This window comes from Benincasa hispida, chromosome 5 (assembly GCF_009727055.1).
Source record: "Benincasa hispida cultivar B227 chromosome 5, ASM972705v1, whole genome shotgun sequence".
Lineage (NCBI taxonomy): Eukaryota > Viridiplantae > Streptophyta > Magnoliopsida > Cucurbitales > Cucurbitaceae > Benincasa > Benincasa hispida.
In genome coordinates, this window is record NC_052353.1 from 38,246,664 (window position 1) to 38,266,362 (window position 19,699).

Below are 19,699 nucleotides of genomic sequence, written 5' to 3' on the forward strand. Positions count from 1 at the left end.
AAGGAAATTTGTACGGTATTCTCGCTTTCTATCAAAATCTCGCTATTTCGCTCTCGCTCACACTCACCCTCAAAATCTCGCTCTCGCTCTCGCTCTCTCAAACTCTCGCTCTCTCTCATAATCTCGCTCTCGAATTTGATTGGGAAGTTCAGTGGCAAAAAGAAGGAGATTCATTAGCTCGTTATTTAGTCAGACTTGCTGGGATGACAGAATCCGTAAAAATTATTCAACAAGNGTAAAAATTATTCAACAAGCTTTGGAAGGAATTCCAGGGGGACCTTATGAAAATTTAGAAATACGATCTTTTGATAGAGGAAGGTCTCCGGAATGATAATTAAACCGACTCAATAATAATGTTAGAAAGGGCAAGGTCGAGGGTTCAAAGTTCGACGTACAAATAAAAGGAAGGTCGAGGGTTCAAAATTCGACCTATCTAGGTTGAATTTTCAACCCTCGACTTATTTAAAAAAAACAACAACAATATTTTTACAAATAGTTTGAAAACAACAATATTTTTACAAATAGTTTGAAAACAACAATATTTTCCTAAATAGTTTCTAAAAGGACAATATCCTTTTAATTTTCTCTTATTTTATTGGAATCATTTTACATTATTTTAATTACACTAATCCATTTTATTTATCTTGATTTAGGGGATCTAAAATTGATTTTGTGGATCTGAAACGTTTCTTTCTTTACAAAAAAAGGTTAAATGAGTTCTTAAAAAAAACATCAATAGCTTTCTCTTCCTTGGATCTTCTATCCGAACAAGGTTTTTTTAAAATTTACTTCATCTCTTTTTTTACGAGGAACATTGAGTTAACCTTGAGGAGCACTAACATGAGACGATTAGCACCGAAGTCATGCTACAATTGCTTTCAAATTGTTAGAACCAAATATCGATCAGAATTATTGTCGTTCTATAGAATGATCATTTGTAAAACTCCTAATGTTGAATTAAAAATAAAACTAAAGATACTTTTTTGACAAGTCATTTTCACACGTAAACAAAACATTAGAAAGAAAGGACACCCACATTGAGATCAAGACCTATATAAGCACTTGAGTAAAGCAAGCCCACTAGGAGTCGAACTCAAACTTGATACAAGAGAGAAAGCCCAATTGAGGAGGGCTAGTCCATTAGAAGTCAATCAAAACATGAGTCTCCAAGCAACGAGCTAGAGGAGCAAACCCACAAGTAGTCCACCAAACATGACACTCAAAGCAAAGAGAAAGACCAGCTTAAGAGGTCCCAATTATAAGGCATGGGACCAAGCTTAACCACATTAGTCAACTCCTAGCCAATTCAATAACAATATGTCAAACTTGCCAACCTAGCACATTACACTGATACATGAATATTCATATAATTGGTAAAACACTAGGCCACCTAAATTAGACCAAGTACTATTAATAGTTTGGTAGTAGATACAACTTATCGACTAGTGCTATGTCACATCTAGCATCGTGTCTTAATACCCACCAGTAATTTTAATCGTAATGATTGCAATTCTTATATGTTATGGAGTGAAAATAATTGAGGATAATTTGAGGTAAATATTTACTACCATCACTAAATCTCAATTTGATACATGTAGGCATTACAAAATGTTTTGTACCCCTAAATGTACATAATGAAGTTTTTAGAAATTTGAGACATTAAATTTTATTTATATATTGAAAATTAAGTTTTGTTGACATTTGGGAATCCATACTTGATAATTGTTCGAGGATGTGACAATTATAACAACGTCCTAAAATGCAACTAAAATAATTTTCTAAAGGAACACGTGTTAGACACCCATAAAACGATTTGGTTAAAATGGAAAGGTAAATTGAAATCTAATGGTTACATTTGGTTTAAATCCATATGTATGATAATAAAAACCAAACCATCCGACCATGTTCGAATTTTTAATTTGATTCCTTATACCTTTATCATGGACATGAATACCGACATGTAAATTTTGTGAAAATGAGTGTGTCTCCTTAGTGAAGTAATTCAGCAAATGACGTACTACCACGTGGCACTTCGATGACCACAATTGGTGGAACCCGCATGAAGATATCAACAGAGAGAGATCCACGTCAGAAAGGGATGTGCTTTATTTTTGCTCAAAGTCCTTATGGAAAATGGGTGATCGGTCTGCCTTGGAGTCCAAAGCCAATCCCAATAAGATGTGAAGAAAAATATCTACTTCAACATTAACAATTAAAGAATTTGATGTTACATCATTAAACCTTTTATAATAAGATGTTAAATTGTCAAAATTGATTATATGAATACATGAATCTATTAAGTACTAAATTGAAAGTTTGAGAATTTGTTTGGGGCATTGAGTTGATTATTATGATAAGAGGATTATAACAATTGTGCATGGAGTACAAACTATTTTAGTTAAAGTTACAACCGTCTGTGTTAGATGTAGATTATTTTAGTCTGGACTACAAATGAGAAGAGAGAATAGTTTACAAAATAGTAAATATTGTGAACGATGAGAGTTTTCAAATAATTCTACTGTAACTAAGTATGAGTTGTAATAATTGGAAACTTCAACTATTATTATAGAAGACTTAAATATACTTTATCTAGGTAAATTAGAGGCTCAAATGCCCTTAAGCAATAAAAAAAATGACAACTTTAAATTAAATAAATTTTATGAAAATAAAAAAGTCAATACTTTGGAGTTAGAACAAGAAGTTTAGTTTGAAATTGAATAGATTAGTATTAAATTGTAATTTTCCCCCTTTGAATTAGGTAGTTTCTATTTAATTCAACAATGTATGTGATTTTAACCTGCAATTTTTTTTTTTTTTTTTTTTTTTTTTGAGAAATATGTCATATAAGCTTAACCATGCTCAAGTTGACAAAAAAACATATTCCTTTTTTGAGTAATTACAATTCAATGGTCAAATCATTAATAATCTAATTAATGAGTTAAATTGTCTTAATTCTCACTATCTCACTTTTTTTAGTTCCATTATTCTCATATTTGTATTTGTATTTGTATTTTTTTTTTTTTTTGTGTGTGTTTTCTTTTGAAAAAAATTGATTATACGCTTTTTCCATTGTTATTTACACCATTGTATTAATTTTTACTTTTTTCCCTAAAGTTTCTAAATTTCTTAAATATTATATGAATAAACTTGAAAAACACTTAGGTATAGCTTTGTTCAACCCTTATTGCATCCAATGAAAAATTACCATGTGATATTTTTTAATTTTTAAAAAAATTATAAATTTGTTTTTTTTATGTAGGAAAAAAGAGAGTATGAGAATGCTCAAACCTAATCATTACTCAAACTTTTATAGTTCTTGTTATATTAGCACATTTCAAATCATTTATAATTTTAACTGTATACCAAGACTATAATTTGACCAAAATTCCATCTAAAAAAATCATTTTTTTAAGCTTTTTATATTTTTCTATCAAAATAAAATATTAAATCATTTATTTGGATACATATAATCCTCGCAACCTTTCACCAACTAGGTTTAAACAACATTTTGTGCAACGATTTTTTTCATGGCTAAACATTTTTGTAATAAAAAGTGGAAACTTTATCGACCTTTTATTTTCATCATCCTTAAATGATTTCTAGAAAATTTTCTAGGAGGTCACTCAACATAGAATTACTTTAAATAAGCATTCTTATTTTCTAAAGTTCCTATGATTAAGTCATTGAAAAAGAAAAATGCACCTTGTTGGAATATATAGTAATTTTCAATTCTCTTAAACTTTTCTTAATCATAGTCATGATTCGTCTCATTCAAATGCGATCTCAATTCATTCATGTACCCCTTTTACGAGGGATAGAGATATGAAATACATTACTCGAAGGTGATCAAAAAGCCTTTTTTTTTTTTTTTCATTTTTATTGTCTCATTCACTACAATGATACATCGATAATACACAATAATAACAGCAACGACTCCCGATGTAAGAGACAACAAATACAAACCCCTTTCTTTTTCAATACTCGAAATAAAACAATACAAGCATTGATTAGGGAAGAAGGCCCATGTGAGGTGGAAAAAAAAGTAGAAGGTTTTAATTAGGGTTTTGGTGAAGAAGGGCATTAATATAATAATAATAATTGTTGGAAGATTTTAAAATAAAAGTATATAGAAAATTGTTTTATATATTTTGGGAGGTGAAATGAAATGAAAGGCTATTGGTTGGTTGTTGTATGCTTGAAAAATCTGGCGGGTAGGCCGTGGACAGGCATTGGGAATGGCCCATATTCAACCCCACTTTCTGATCCCACAACTTCCCACCTGCAAATGTGTTACACACATTTCCCATATTATTATTAACCATAATAATAATTTTTAAAAATAAATACTTTCCTATCTCTAAAATTTGAAAAATATTTTTAATCGATCTATGAGTCAAATTTGATTGTTGGTTGACTAACCGAAAAGTGATATGACATATTGAGTTGACAAATTTTAAGTGTAGATGACAATTTTACTTTTGAGTTCAACTATTACAAAAATAAAAAATCTAACCATCAACCTTTAAATAATAACTAATGTAGTTATTATTAAGCTTTGTTTAGATTAACCCTATATGTATATTACTATTTACATACTTTGGGTGTATATTCTTATTATAGTTCTTATCGCTAGTATCATTTAAAAGAAGAGAACAATACATGGTTGGCCCCGTTTCATGCAACTTTTCCGTGGTAAAGAAAAAAGAAATATTTTTTTAAAAAATCTTTTTTTAATGAAAAGTTTGTCACACAAAAACTTGTGATTGGACACTTGAATAAGTCGCACGAAGATAAATATAGTTTGAGATGCATTAAATATTTCGGTGTTAAGAATGTATACATCGAACAAGAGGTGAAAGATTAATTTTTTTAAAAAAAATTGAAGACTTTTTTATCAACTAGTGAGAGTGAAGGATGTAAAGATATATGGTGCAACTAATTAACTTTGGAAGGAAAGGATTTGAATCTAAATGGGTAAAACAAACTAATCTTTATTTAGTTTACTTGTTGTTATACCTTATATTATTTCATCTTTATTAATTGAAAGATCATTAATGATTTGAGGTTAGAAAAGGACCTCTTAATAATAATAATAATAATACTTGAGGATTAGGATGGAATTAAATTTGATCACATTTGGCTTTGAGGAAGGCAAATAGTTCCCTTATATAATGATAAGTATAGATATATAATCTAGAAAAATCAAGAAAATGATATATGTTGGAATTTTGACAAAGTTGAAAAAAGAGAATATTTTTTTTTTCGAGAAAATTCGTGGTTGGATAGTAATATGAGATCCCTTCTATACTACAACGTGGGACCGACTTAATAAAATAATAAATTCAATACACTAAAATAATTTCATAAATAAATAGAGTAGTAAATATAAAAGCCCTTATTATATATATATATATGATACTATAAAATATAAGACAGTAGTGGATGAATGTAGATTGTGGAAAAGAAACATGAATGCCGTCCAAACATTCAGAATCCAATTCCCAAATTCAATGGGTGTCCACAGCACTTTTCCCAAGGGCTTTGTGTTCTTCCTCCCACATCAACCCAAAATCCGTCATTGTAACTCTTTTCTTCATGTCTTAATTACCCACACCCGTCATCTCAAAGGTTAATTCAAGTATGGTTGGGTGGATGATAAGATATATAGTTATTACGTTTCTTGTAATTTAAGGTTATTTTATTCTACATCTTATATTTGTTGAATTAATGAATGGTTTAAATATTACTTTAGTTTCTATTCTTTAAAAATGTTAATCTTCATCCCTGTATTTTGAAAATATTCCTTTTGATATTTGTATTTTGAAAAAGAGATCATTCCATTTTCACTTCATTTGTAAGGGACCAAAATAGTCACGTTTTTAAAGTTCAGTAACCAAAATGAACAATTTGAAGATTTTGAAAGTACGAAGACCAAAATGAATCAAAATTGGAAGCATTGAAAACAAAATGAATCGAATTTTAAATATAAGATCAAAATGAACATTTTGAAATTACAATGACCAAAATGAGTTAAAGCCAAAAGTACAAGGGCAAAAGTAGTATTTAAACCTCAAAAAAGTTTTAAATAGTTCATGATAAATTTAGGGTCCATTTGGATTGACTTAAGAAAAAAGTGTTTTTCAAAAAACTCATTTTTTATTTAAACACTTTTGATAAAATCTAATTAAAATACATTTGAAACCCTATTTTGAGTGGTTGCCAAACACTCTAATTTCTTCCAAAATGACATATTTTTAAATTTAAATACTTGAAAATACAATTCAAACACACCATTGGTCTCTTGACTATCCTCACTTGTGAGATTGAAAATTTGCACAAGACCTAGCAAGTGATTATCAATATTAACTGGAATCTAAATATTAACAATAAGGGAAATTCAAGCATATAGGAATCTCTGCATTTGATATCATACATTGAATCTCTACTAAATTCAAATAACTAAGCTGATAAAATTTTGTAAATTTTGATTTTTAAACATCAGATAAACAAATGAAATCTATACTATTGGAAATGTCCTAGAACTCGCAGTTCGTATTAAACATTCTATTTATCAATAAAATATTATTGAGTATTTTATTCAATAAAGTTGTTGATTTTACATTATATTATGAAAATCTAATAAACATATCTATGGTTATAGTATGAATACTTTAATTTTATATGGTGATATAAACAGGATCAAGTTAATAGTATATAGACTAAATGGTCTATAAGTATATGGATGAAATTGGGTATCTCATCCTGGTAACACTATTGGGTGTGGTCCATTTTGTATAGGTAATACAAATGATGTGATCCACAGATCATTCATGTAGAGATATATGAATGGGGCATACTATGCAATAAGTTTGCATATAGACTGAACCACGAAAATAGTCATTTTTCTTTATAACGACCATTTACTTTTAAAACTGTCTATTTCATACTTAAGTAACCTAGGATAACTCAATCTTAATCCTGAGCTACCTAAACTCCTGTTTATTTTGGATTATCTTAAGCTAGCTGAACTCCTGTTTATTTGGGATTATCTTTTGATCTGCATGGGTGAGAGTAGTCTAACAGCACTGCTCAATAAGTCTTCCATTTTGAGGATAAGACTGGATGGATAGCTGGGTACATAGCTCTACAAGATTGAATTCACTTCTACCCATTTTAGGGTTAGCAAATAGGTTGTTCTCTTAAGTGCTAATTCTAGGTCTTGAACAATCGGGGCACCACCTTCTCATGGTAGAGAAGGACATGATTCACAAGTAGTATTTTGAATTAAATTGTTCGTTGGAGGGTCAGTGAGAACATAAGGAACAAGATGTATTTACAGAGGTAAAACGGTGATTTTGACCCAGCTGTAATTACGAACAACTTGTGAAGGATTGACTTACTGATTATGGTTTATATGGACAGAAATATATCTACAGTGATGAGAGTGCAACTATCGAGCTATAGTGGTGTGTCTTGATAGTTAACGAATAGTATTTGATTCTGTTAAATAGTTTTAACGAATTAATTACAGATCGTTGGAGCTCATGATCTGTAGTTCCATTAGGTTCCTCTACTAGCTCATTAAATTAGAATAACAAATTGAGTATTGATGTATAAAATTAGGGTTATGAATTTGAAAGGTTCAAATTCATTTTTTAGGGTTTTCGATGGATTGTATATAATACAATTATAAATATTTGATTTAATTAAAATTAAACGAAATTGAAAAATCAATTAATATTTAAATTATGATTTAAATAATTGATTTATAGGTGATATTGTATTAATTTAATATTTAGATATTAAAGTAAAATTATTTTTAATTAAAAATCAATTAAAATTTTGTTTTTATATAAATTAATTATTTTGAATTACTTTTATAAAATTAATTTAAATAAAATTATTTTTTGAAATCATTTTAGGTTAATGGGGTTTTCCAATTTTAGGAAAAACCCACTAACATGTTTGATGGAATATCATCAAATTCCAATTGATTTTAGTGATAATCTTCAAGCTGGAGCTGTCCACCATGCAACCCTATACATTTACATGATTTTTACCTATATATTGAAGTTCCATGCACGAAGATCAAAGAGATGCTAAAATATAATTTTTGAATTGATAACCTGAAAACCTTACTCTCGTTCTTCATTAATTCAACTTGTTCAAGTACTTCCACCACACATTCCAGCTTGAGCATAATAGAGAAGATCTCAGTGGTAGTCCTCTCGGTGATTCAAACTCTATCTTGGTGTTTTATAGCTGAATTCATGGAGGAATCTGCAAAGGTAATATGTGTTTCAAACCCTTTTTTTTAATATCATATGATCAACATGTAGTTTAAGTGCTTATTGATTCTGTAGTCTTCCGTTGCATGATATTTCATTCCTTGAATTGGTATCAGAGCATGATATAAGTGCTTAACTATTGTTAATTTGAGTTTGGTGGGTGTTTATTCATGAACTGCATGAAAAAAATGTTGATATGGTTTTTCCAAGTGTTTTATCATTTTAATCCTTTCAATTATGTTGTTTCTCTTGTAATTGGCTCTTATTTAATGGGTCTTAATATGTGTTTAAGAGTCTGTAATTCATATGGAGTCATTAGAAGTTGAAATTAGGATGTAATTGAAGAAAGGAGTGAAGAAGGTCGAGCTGCAGATTTCTAGTTCTTCGGCTACTGTTTGAATTCCAAACGAGATTGGACCTAGTTTGAGCGAGATTTCGAGTTCGAGCGATATTTCTAGTTCGAGCAAGATTCTATTGGAATTTCAAGCGAAATTTCGAGTTCAAGTAAGATTTTGAATTGAGTTTGAGCGAGATTTCTTGTTCGAGCGAGATTCAAATGGAATTCCAAGCGAAATTTCAACTTCGAGCGAGATTTTGAATCAAATTCGAGCGAGATTCTGACGGTTTGAGTGAGATTTCAATGAGCTAGCGAGAGATCAAGTTTTGAACGAGATCTCATCTAACAATGAGAGATCAAGTTTGAATTTCAATCCAAGCGAGATTCTTGATCTGGTTGAAAAAGATTGACTGGTTTGACCGGTTTTCTTCAAACTTGGCTCGGTTCATTTTCAAAATTATTTTGATTGGCTCGATTTAGGTGGTTCACATTTAGTTTAAGAAATTTTGGGTCCAGTTTGGAGTTGTTCGAAGCGATCAAGAAGCGGTTTTGAGCTGTCAAATGTTTTTTCTTTAATTCATAGGCTTTTGTTTACTTAAAAATGCCAAAACTAAAAACTGTATCAGTATGTGTTTAGTTGTTTATACATGTATTGTATGTTATAATTAAATAAATCTTGTATATGCATACAATATACCATGTAGATTTAAAATACCATTATAGGAAGCATGTTACATGCATTAAAAATATGTTATAAATTGTTACAATATATAGTATGCATGTATAGGGTTTCTTTTAATATAAATGTTATATGAAATGCCTATGATGAATGTTGTGGATATTTAGCATGTCTAATTTTTATAAGTTGTTATAAATTTGAATTAGACTTTAAAATCCATAACAAAGAGACACAGCATGCTCACCTAGGTTAAACAACTAGTTTTAACTGTTAAAATAGATTGTTACCTTATAAAATTTAGTTACAAACTCAAATCGGTTCATAAACCTGTCTAAGGCTGGGGGTACTTAAGTTGACGGTTTACGTAACACCTTCTACTTGGAGATTATGACCGAAAGATTGAGCGTTGTTAACTGATTTTGTTAGCTTGCATGAGCGGTGTGAAGTTTAAAACTGGTTTAAAACGCTTAGACATCGTAGGGTTATACCCAAATATAAATGTTATATTTAGATAAAAATAACATAGACTTAGGTTATTTAAAAGTTAGCCATTTTTAACCTAAGTAAATAAATACCTAAATATTTAGAACACTTCGGTGGGAGATTAACAATATATTCGATATATAGTTATTAGCTCTCAAGTCCTCAAGAGTTCACACCATGAGATTCATGCTTGGCTTCGTGTCGATTTTACCGCGACTACTCCATTCGAAAAGTATTTGCATGGGTTAATAACAAGGTGAATGGGGAAAGTAGTTCATAGTAAGTGGGGTGAAGGAAATATGTCAACACTGTCCAACGGTCTCCTCCATTAGTTTGAACCATGTGATTCCTATGGTGCGCCTGCTGTCGTTTTTAGGCGGCACTATCTAGTCGTTAACCACGACGATCTCCACGGAGGGTTGTAACATAGGATTCGGAACAACCCAAGCTTCAGTAATGAATAAGGTTTTATAGTTCCGTCTTGGTTATTGTCTTCCATCTTGGGGGTATATTCATACCGTTCTATAAGATCTGAAAAATGGCGGGTCACATTTACAAGAATTACTAATTGTTAGTAAAAATCTTGACCGAAAACGATAAACAAAAGAACTATAGGAGTAAAGAGTTATTCTGATATAGTATTTGGTCAAGAATTGTCTTGCTTTAGTGAAGGAATTGTTGACTGCCCCACGATAGCAACGGTTCTAAATCACTAAAATATCATTGCAAATAAATAAAGATTTATTGGGTACTTTATTAATTTTGCTAAAATTTGATTTAGATGCATAAAGTTTAATATAATTTGTTTAAATTTTTTCAGCAATGTCAAATTCAATTACACAACTACTAGCTTCCGATAAGTTTAATGGTGAAGGATATTTAAACTGGAAAACTAACATCAATACGATATTAGTTGTGGATGATTTGAGGTTTGTGTTAACGGAGTAATGTCCTCCGGTTCCCAGTACAACAATGAACTGAAATGTTTATGACATCTATGATCGGTGGGTTAAGGCTAATGAAAAAGCTCGGGCCTACATCTTAGCAAGTATATCTGATGTACTTAATAAGAAACATGAGGTAATGCCCACCGCCAGTGAGATAATGGCTACGTTTCAGGAGATGTTTGGACAACCGTCATCATTTGTTCGACATGAAGCCATTAAGTATGTCTACATTACTCGCATGAAAGATAGAACCAATGTTAGAGAACATGTTCTCGATATGATGGTCCATTTTAATGTTGTTGAGGCTCATGGGGCAATGATAGATGAGATAAGTCAAGTAAGTATGATATTGGAATCTCTCCCGGAGAGTTATCTGCCTTTCAAAACCAATGCTGTTATGAACAAAATTACTTATAATCTGACCACGTTGTTGAACGAATTACAGATATATCAGTCTATGATGAAACTTAAGGGAAAAGAAGTAAATGTTATTTCTAAACCTAAGAAGTTTTTTAAGGGGTCATCGTCTGATACAAGACCCACTGATAACAGAAAGTTTGTTCCTTCTTCTTCAAAAGATAAAATTGTACAAATGAAAAAGAAAGGTAAAGGGAATAAGAAAACCACTGCTAAGAAAAACAAAAACAAAATCAAAACTCTCAAACGAAAGTGTTTCTATTGTGGAGTTATGGAGAGGATGGGCACTAGAAGTGTAACTGCCCAAAATATTTGGCTAAAAAGAAAGTGGAAAAGGCAAAACAAGGTAAATCAGATTTACAATTAGTTGAAATATGTCTAGTGGAAAATACTCACCTAACTTGGATATTAGATTCAAGTGTCACTAATCATATTTGCACTTTTCTACAAGAAATTAGTTCTTGGAAAGAATTTTCTAAACAGGAAATGACTTTCAAGGTGGGAACTGGTGAAGTCATTTCAGCTTATGCAGTTGGAGATGTCAAGCTATTTTTTGGTGAGTCTTTCATCTTACTTAGGAATGTATATTATGTATCTAAGATGAAAAGAAACTTAATCTCTATTTCATATATGCTAGAAAATATGTACAGAATATCCTTTGAATCTAATGAAGTGTTTGTTTTTTCAAGAGGTATTCAAATTTGTTCTGCAAGACTCGAAAATAACTTGTACATTTTAAAAACAACTGAAGCAAAGGCCATTCTAAATATAGAGATGTTTAAAACGACTAAGATTCAAAATAAAAAATGGAAAATTTCTCCTAATTTCTATCTTTGGCACTTCAGACTTGGTCATATTAATCTCAACGAGATTGAGAGATTAGTAAAAAACGGTCATCTAAGTTAGTCAGAAGATACTTCTTTACCTCCATGCGAATCATGTCCTGAGGGAAAAATGACAAAAAGATCTTTTTCTAACAAAGATCTTCGTGCCAAAGAGCCTCTCAAACTTATACATTTAGAACTATGTGGTTCGGTGAGTGTAAAAGCACGAAGAGGCTATCAGCATTTCGCTAGTTTTATTGATGATTACTCGAGAATGGCTACATTTACTTAATCAGTCATAAGTCTGAAATTCTTGAAAAGTTCAAAGAATTTAAGACCGAAACAGAAAATTTGTTTAGTAAAAGAATTAAAACACTTCGATCTGATTGAGGTGGTGAGTATATGGATTTAGAAATCCAAAACTATCTAGTAGATCATGAAATTTAATCCCAGCTCACGACACCTGGAACACCACAACAAAACGGTATTGCAGAAATGAGAAATTGAACCTTGTTAGACATGGTTCGATCAATGATGAGTTAGATCATGGAATTTAAACCTAGCTTACGTCATTTTTGTATATATGGTTGTCCAGCACATGTGTTGGTACAAAACCATAAGAAAATGGAAACACATTCAAAGTTATGCATCTTTGTAAAATACCCTAAAGAAACAAAAAGGAGGACTATTCTATGATCCCCACGAAGACAAAGTATTTGTATCAAAAAATGCTACATTCTTGGAAGAAGATCATACAATAAATCATCAACCTCGCAGTAAACTAATATTGCAAGAAATGACCAAAGATGATACAGAAAAATCAACAAAAGTTGTTGATCAAGCTGGTTCATCAACAACTGTTGTTGTCCCGTCACGTCCATCTCAAGAGTTGAGTATACCTCGACATAGTGGGAGGGTTATTCAACAACCCAAACGCTATATGGGTTTAACAGAAACTCAAAACATCATACATGATGATGGATTAAAAGATCCATTAACCTTTAAAAAGCAACGGAAGATATTGACAGGGAACAGTGGATAAAAGCCATGGATGTTGAAATAGAGTCCATGTACTTTAACTTTGTCTGGGAAATTGTAGTCAACCACAGAGGGTTAAATCTATAGGTTGCAAATGGATCTACAAGAGAAAACGAGACCAAACTGGCAAGGTGCAAACCTACAAAGCCAGACTCGTGGCAAAAAGTTTTATCCAAAGAGAAGGGGTTGATTATGAAGAAACCTTTTTTTTCTTATTGCCATGATAAAATCAATTAGAATACTTCTATCCATTGCCACATATTATGACTATGAAATATGGAAAATGGATGCCAAGATAGCTTTTCTGAACGGTTATCTTAATGAAAGTATTTTTATGTCTCACCCAAAAGGGTACATCGAACAAAGACAGGAGCAGAAAGTCTGTAAGCTCAACCGATCCATTTATGGGTTAAAACAAGCTTCAAGATCCTAGACTATAAGGTTTGATACAGCGATTAAATCTTATGGCTTTGAGCAGAATGTTGATAAACCTTGTATATACAAGAAAATAGTCAATAAAACTATAGCATTCTTAATTCTTTATGTCAATGATATCTTGCTCATTGGAAATGAGACAAGCTTCCTTGCTGACGTAACGAGATGGTTAGCAATACAATTCCAAATGAAAGATTTGGGTGATGCTCAATACGTTCTAGGAATACATATCTTTCGAAATCGAAAGAATAGAACTCTGGCACTATCTCAGGCATCTTAAATTGACAAGATGTTGTCAAGATATAATATGTAAAATTCCAAAAGTGGTATGTTAGCTTTTAGACATGGAATTCATTTATCAAAGGAACAGTGTCCTAAGACACCTCAAGATATTAAGGAAATGACAAGAATTCCATACGCATCTACAGTTGGAAGTTTGATGTACACAATGTTATGTACACGCCCTGACATATGCTTTACAGTTGGAATAGTTAGCAGGTTCCAATCTAATATAGGACACAGTCATTGGACTGCTGTAAAAAACATCCTTAAGTGTCTAAGAACGAGGGACTATATGCTTGTGTATGGACCTAAGAATTTGATCCTTGCCGGATACACTGATTCTGATTTCCAGACTAATGTAGATTCAAGGAAATCTACTTCAGGGTCAGTTTTCACTCTCAATGGAGGAACTATAGTTTGGAGAAGCATTAAACAAAGTTGTATCATTGACTCCACAATAGAAACCGAATATGTAGCCACATGTGAAGCTGCTAAAGAAGCAGTATGGCTACGCAAATTCTTGGCTAACTTGGAAATAGTTCTAGATATGCATCTACCTATCACACTGTATTGTGACAACAGTGGTGTTGTTGCCAACTAGAAAGAACCAAGGAGTCACAAACATGGAAAACATATTGAAAGAAAGTACCATCTCATCAAAGAGATGGTGCATGGAAGAGACGTGATCATCACAGAGATAGCCTCTGAAGACAACCTTGCTAATCTATTTACGAAGGCCCTCTCGGCTAAAGTGTTCGAGAGTCACCTGGTTGGACTAGAACTTCGAGCAATGTAATCTAGGGCAAGTGGGAGAATATCTATGGTATTTGTGATGCACTACTTTATTGCATTTTCCCTTTATGTTTCTCAACATTATATTGTATATATTTGTTCGCACTGGAGTTTTAGTCCAAATGGGAGATTGTTAAGAATATCCTAGAACTCGCAGTTCATGTTAAACATTTAATTTGTCAATAAAATATTATTGAGTATTTTATTCAATAAAGTTGTTGATTTTCCATTCTATTATGAAAATCCAATAAACATATTCATGGCTATAATATGAATACTTTAACTTTATGCGGTGACATAAACAGAATCAAGTTAATAGTATATGGCCTAAATGGTCTATAAGTATATGGATGAAATTGGGTATCTCATCCTAGTAACACTATTGGATACGGTCCATTTTGTGTAGGTAATACAAATGATGTGATCAATAAATCATTCATATAGAGACATGTGAGTAGGGGCATCCTATGCAATGAGTTTGCATATAGATTGGACCACGAAAATAGTCACTTTTCTTTATAACAACCGTTTACTGTTAAAACTCACTATTTCATACTTAAGTAACCTAGGATAACTCAATCTTAACCCTGAGCTAGCTATGAACTCCTATTTATTTGGGATTATCCTTTGATCTGCATGGGTGAGAGTAGTCAAATAGCACTACTCAATAAGCCTTCAATTTTGGGGATAAGACCGGATGGATAGCTGGAGACATAGCTCTGTAAGATCGAACTCACTCTTACCCATTTTAGGGTTAGCAGATAGGTTGTTCTCTTAAGTGCTAATTCTAAGCCTTGAACAATCGGGGTACCGCCTTCTCATGGTAGAGAAGGACATGATTCACAAGTAGTATTTTAAATTAAATTATTCGTTGGAGGGTCAGTGGGAACTTAAGGAACAAGATGTATTAACAGGGGTAAAACGGTGATTTTGACCCAGCTGTAATTACGAACAACTTATGAAGAATCGACTTACTGATTATGGTTTATATGGACAGAAATATATCTATAGTGATGAGAGTGCAACTATCGAGCTATAGTGGTGTGTCTTGATAGTTAACAAATAGTATTTGATTCTGTTAAAGAGTTTTAAAGAATTAATTACAGATCGTTGGAGCTCATGATCTATAGGTCCATTAGGTTCCTCTACTAGCTCATTAAATTGGAAAAACAAATTGAGTATTGATGTATGAAATTAGGCTTACGAATTTGAAATGTTCAAATTCATTTTTTTAGGGTTTTTGATTGATTGTATATGATACAATTATAAACGTTTGATTTAATTGAAATGAAACGAAATTGGAAAATCAATTAATATTTAAATTATGATTTAAATAATTGATTTATTGGTGATATTGTATTAATTTAATATTTTGATATTTAATTAAAAATTTTATTTAAAATTGGTTTTATATATATTAATTATTTTGAATTAATTAAAATAAAATCATTTTTTGAAATCATTTTAGGTTAATGAGTTTTTCCAATTTTAGGAAAAACCCACTAACATGTTTGATGGAATATCATCAAATTCCAATTGATTTTGGTGATGATCTTCAAGCTAGAGCTGCCCATCATGCAATCCTATACATTTGCATGATTTTTACCTATATATTGAAGCTCCATGCACGAAGATCAAAGAGGATGCTGAAACATAATTTCTGAATTGATAACATGAAAACCCTACTCTCGTTCTTCATCAATTCAACTTGTTCAAGTGTTTCCACCACACATTCCAGCTTAAGCATAATGGAGAAGATCTTGATGGTAGTCCTCTCGGTGATTCAAACTCTATCTTGGTGTTTTTCAACTAAATTCGTAGAGGAATCTTCAAAGGTAATATGTGTTTCAAACCCTCTTTTTTTAATATCATATGATCAACATGCTTAAAACTCAAATTAAATGAAGTTTAAGTGCTTATTGATTCTGTAGTCTTCCGTTGCATGATAATTACTTCATATACATACCTTCTTATGATTTGTGCTACGACAAAAAATAAAACCAACTAGCAAAAAATAAAGAACAAGAAGAAATCTAATACAGACGTTTACATGGTACACTATGTCTACGAGTAGAAGGAGAGAGTGGATTTATTATTTAAAAGAAATTTCAAATAACGTACCTTCAAAGCATTCCAACTATTCGTTATTTAATTGTGTAACTATTAATATATATGACTCAATTACAAAGGTTTAATATACTCCAACTCATCCATTGTCTTTTACATAATAATGAAGATGGTGGTGTTATTTGGTTTGAAGCTCAAAAGAGACGATTTGGTTCCATATATCAAAGAGAAATCTTCTTTTCTCCTTCGATTTTGATCCCATTCTGTCTCAAAAAGTTGGTGGCAACCACAGCTAATGGATATATGATGATGGTAGTGATAGTGGTGTGGTGGATGCTGATTATAGGTCAAGAAGGGAGAGTAAGATTATATTGTGGGTGAAAATAAATCAAGGTATGTACTAAAATAATTCACATTGAAAGTACTCATTTATGAGAAATTCAGTGAAAGAAGTGTCATGCTAAAATTTTGATTAAAAACAGAGTGAAAATAAAACGGAAGAGATCATAATGATCAACTTTTAAAAGTAAAAAAAATATATTATTGACCTTAAAACTTGACGAGATGTAATAAGTTAAACCCTAATCTTTCAATTTCATCCATTTAAACCTCAGATTTGGTAAATTGTATTAATTTTAATCTCAAACTTTCAATTTTAACCTCAAACTCGGCAGACTATATCAATTTTAATCAAAGGTGTGAATTGATACAATTATTTAAGATCGAAGTTTAAATTCATGAAATTGAAAATTTAAGGTTAAAATTGATATAATTTGTCAAGATTGAAGTTTAAATTGATGAAATTAAAAGTTCATGGTTAAAATTGATACAATTTATCATAAATGTCAAGTTTAGGGTCAACAATGAAATTCTTCTATAAAAAAAATATAAGTACCAAATTGGATGAGAAAATAAACAGTAAAATGACTAAATGAAATCAATCTCGAAAGTATAGAGATGACCAAAAATAGCATTTAAACATTCTTATTTAGTACATAATCCCTATTTCTTAATTAAAAACAAATCGTAGTTTCACTTCAAATTTAATTTCCTTTTTATTTTATAAGGTAAAAAATGTTACTAGCAAAATCAATGTAAACCTCAAATTTAGAAAATTATATCAATTTTGATCAATGGTATAAATTGGTATAATTATACAGATTTGAGGTTTAAATTCATGAACTTGAAAGTTTAGGGTTAAAATCGATACAATTTGAGGTTTTAAATTTATGAAATTAAAATTTTAGAATTTAAACGAATACAATCTCTCAAGTTTAGAATAAAAAATGATTTTTTTCCCTTAAAAGTATAAGTACCAAAATAAAGAGAAAAAGGAACGATAAAGGGGTCAAGATGAAACAAATCCCCAAAATATAGAGACCAAAAGTAGTATTTAAACATTCTTATTTAAAACCTACATACCTTATTTCTTATTTTATTTTTTTAAAAAAAAAACTTGTAGTTTCACTTCAAATTTATTTGTGCTTTTCTTTTAGAAGGTAAAAATGTCACTCACATAATCAATGTAAAATTGAAATATGACCAAATTATTGAGTTTTTGGCAAAATATTTAGAAGTGCAACTGTCCCATATCAGAAAAGTTCAAAAAGGTCATGGGCTCCAAGCACTATAAAATGAGTCTATACTTTTGGTTTCAAGTTGTCCTAGTTAGAAACATTTTAATTCGCTTGGATATTCTAAAAATTCCCTTTATCTAATTTCTAGTTTGAGAGTGAAAAAAAGTCAGGTGTGGATAGTATAAAAGCTTTGAGAGAGTGTTATTGTAATTGAGATTGTGAGAGAGAATTATTCTATGTGATTGTAATAATTTTTCACATAATGAAATTTTTTGGTCCGTGGTTTTTTCTCCAATTTAGAGTTTTTCTACGTTAATTCTTGTGTTTCCAATTTTGTTACTTTTTTTTAAAAAAAATTTCTTGCTTATTTATATAGTAGTAGTGCGACGGTTTTTCCCAACACAAACAATCTTGAAATGCATAGGTATAATGTGAGAATAATATTATTCCTCCTTTCTCAATAGGGCAAGCCATCAAATGCTTAGCATGCATGTTTTCATTCCCTTTCAAAATTTAGCTAATTTCATTTTGAACTCAAACATAAAGTAGATTCTCACCTAAAACTCACCCACAAACCATTGGTGTCTAGAAAGAAATGGAGAAGAAAGAGAGACATAGGATTAATTAAATATTCTAATTTAGCTCATATAATACTAAAAATAGAAAAGCTAGCAATTATTTTTTGAATCATGGATGACTTGTTTTTTAAAAATGGCTTGATGATTAGTCTCTCCAAAACATCTCATATGCGTGGACTACTAATTTAGTACATGACAACCTTGTTTGTTTATTAAATTAGAAAAAATATCTCGATGTTTCTAAACTTTTAAAAGTTTTATTTTTATTTTTGAATTATAAATTTTTTTTTAATAAATTGTCTTTGTAGAATATTTTCGATAAAATAAAATCGATATGAGATGGTTGATGTATGAAAATTGAAATTCATACATGATATTATTTACGACGTCATTCAGATAAGTTGACATGATAACTAATGTATAAACATTGATTATATAAATGATTTTAACGATGATAAAATAACTAGTAACGATTATATTTTAAAAAACTTTTCAACATCTAAAGATGAAACCTATTCCAAATTCATTCTAAAGTTTAGAGATATACATTGACTAGTTACCTATCCATAAATTACTAATGATATACTTCCCTTCATTGTATATAATAAATCTTTCTTCTTTATTATTAAATATCGTAATTTATTAAGTTACTTTTTTTCCCTTAGACGTTATAAACCCAAATTTACTCCTCATTTTTCTTCCTCTTTCACAAATTTGAGAATAGAATTCTTATTTTTGACGACAATAATAATAATGTCGGGTTATAAAATTTACACAATTGTGATAGAAAAAGAAGTATTCAAATTGATCATATTGAATATGATGAAAGGTTGTACGTTCAAATCCCTTATACCTATTCTTTGAATATATATTAAAAAAAAATGCTGTAAATATTCATAATTTTGAGAGAAAAGAAATCAGTATTGAAAATAGTTACCATTGTTAGACTATTGGG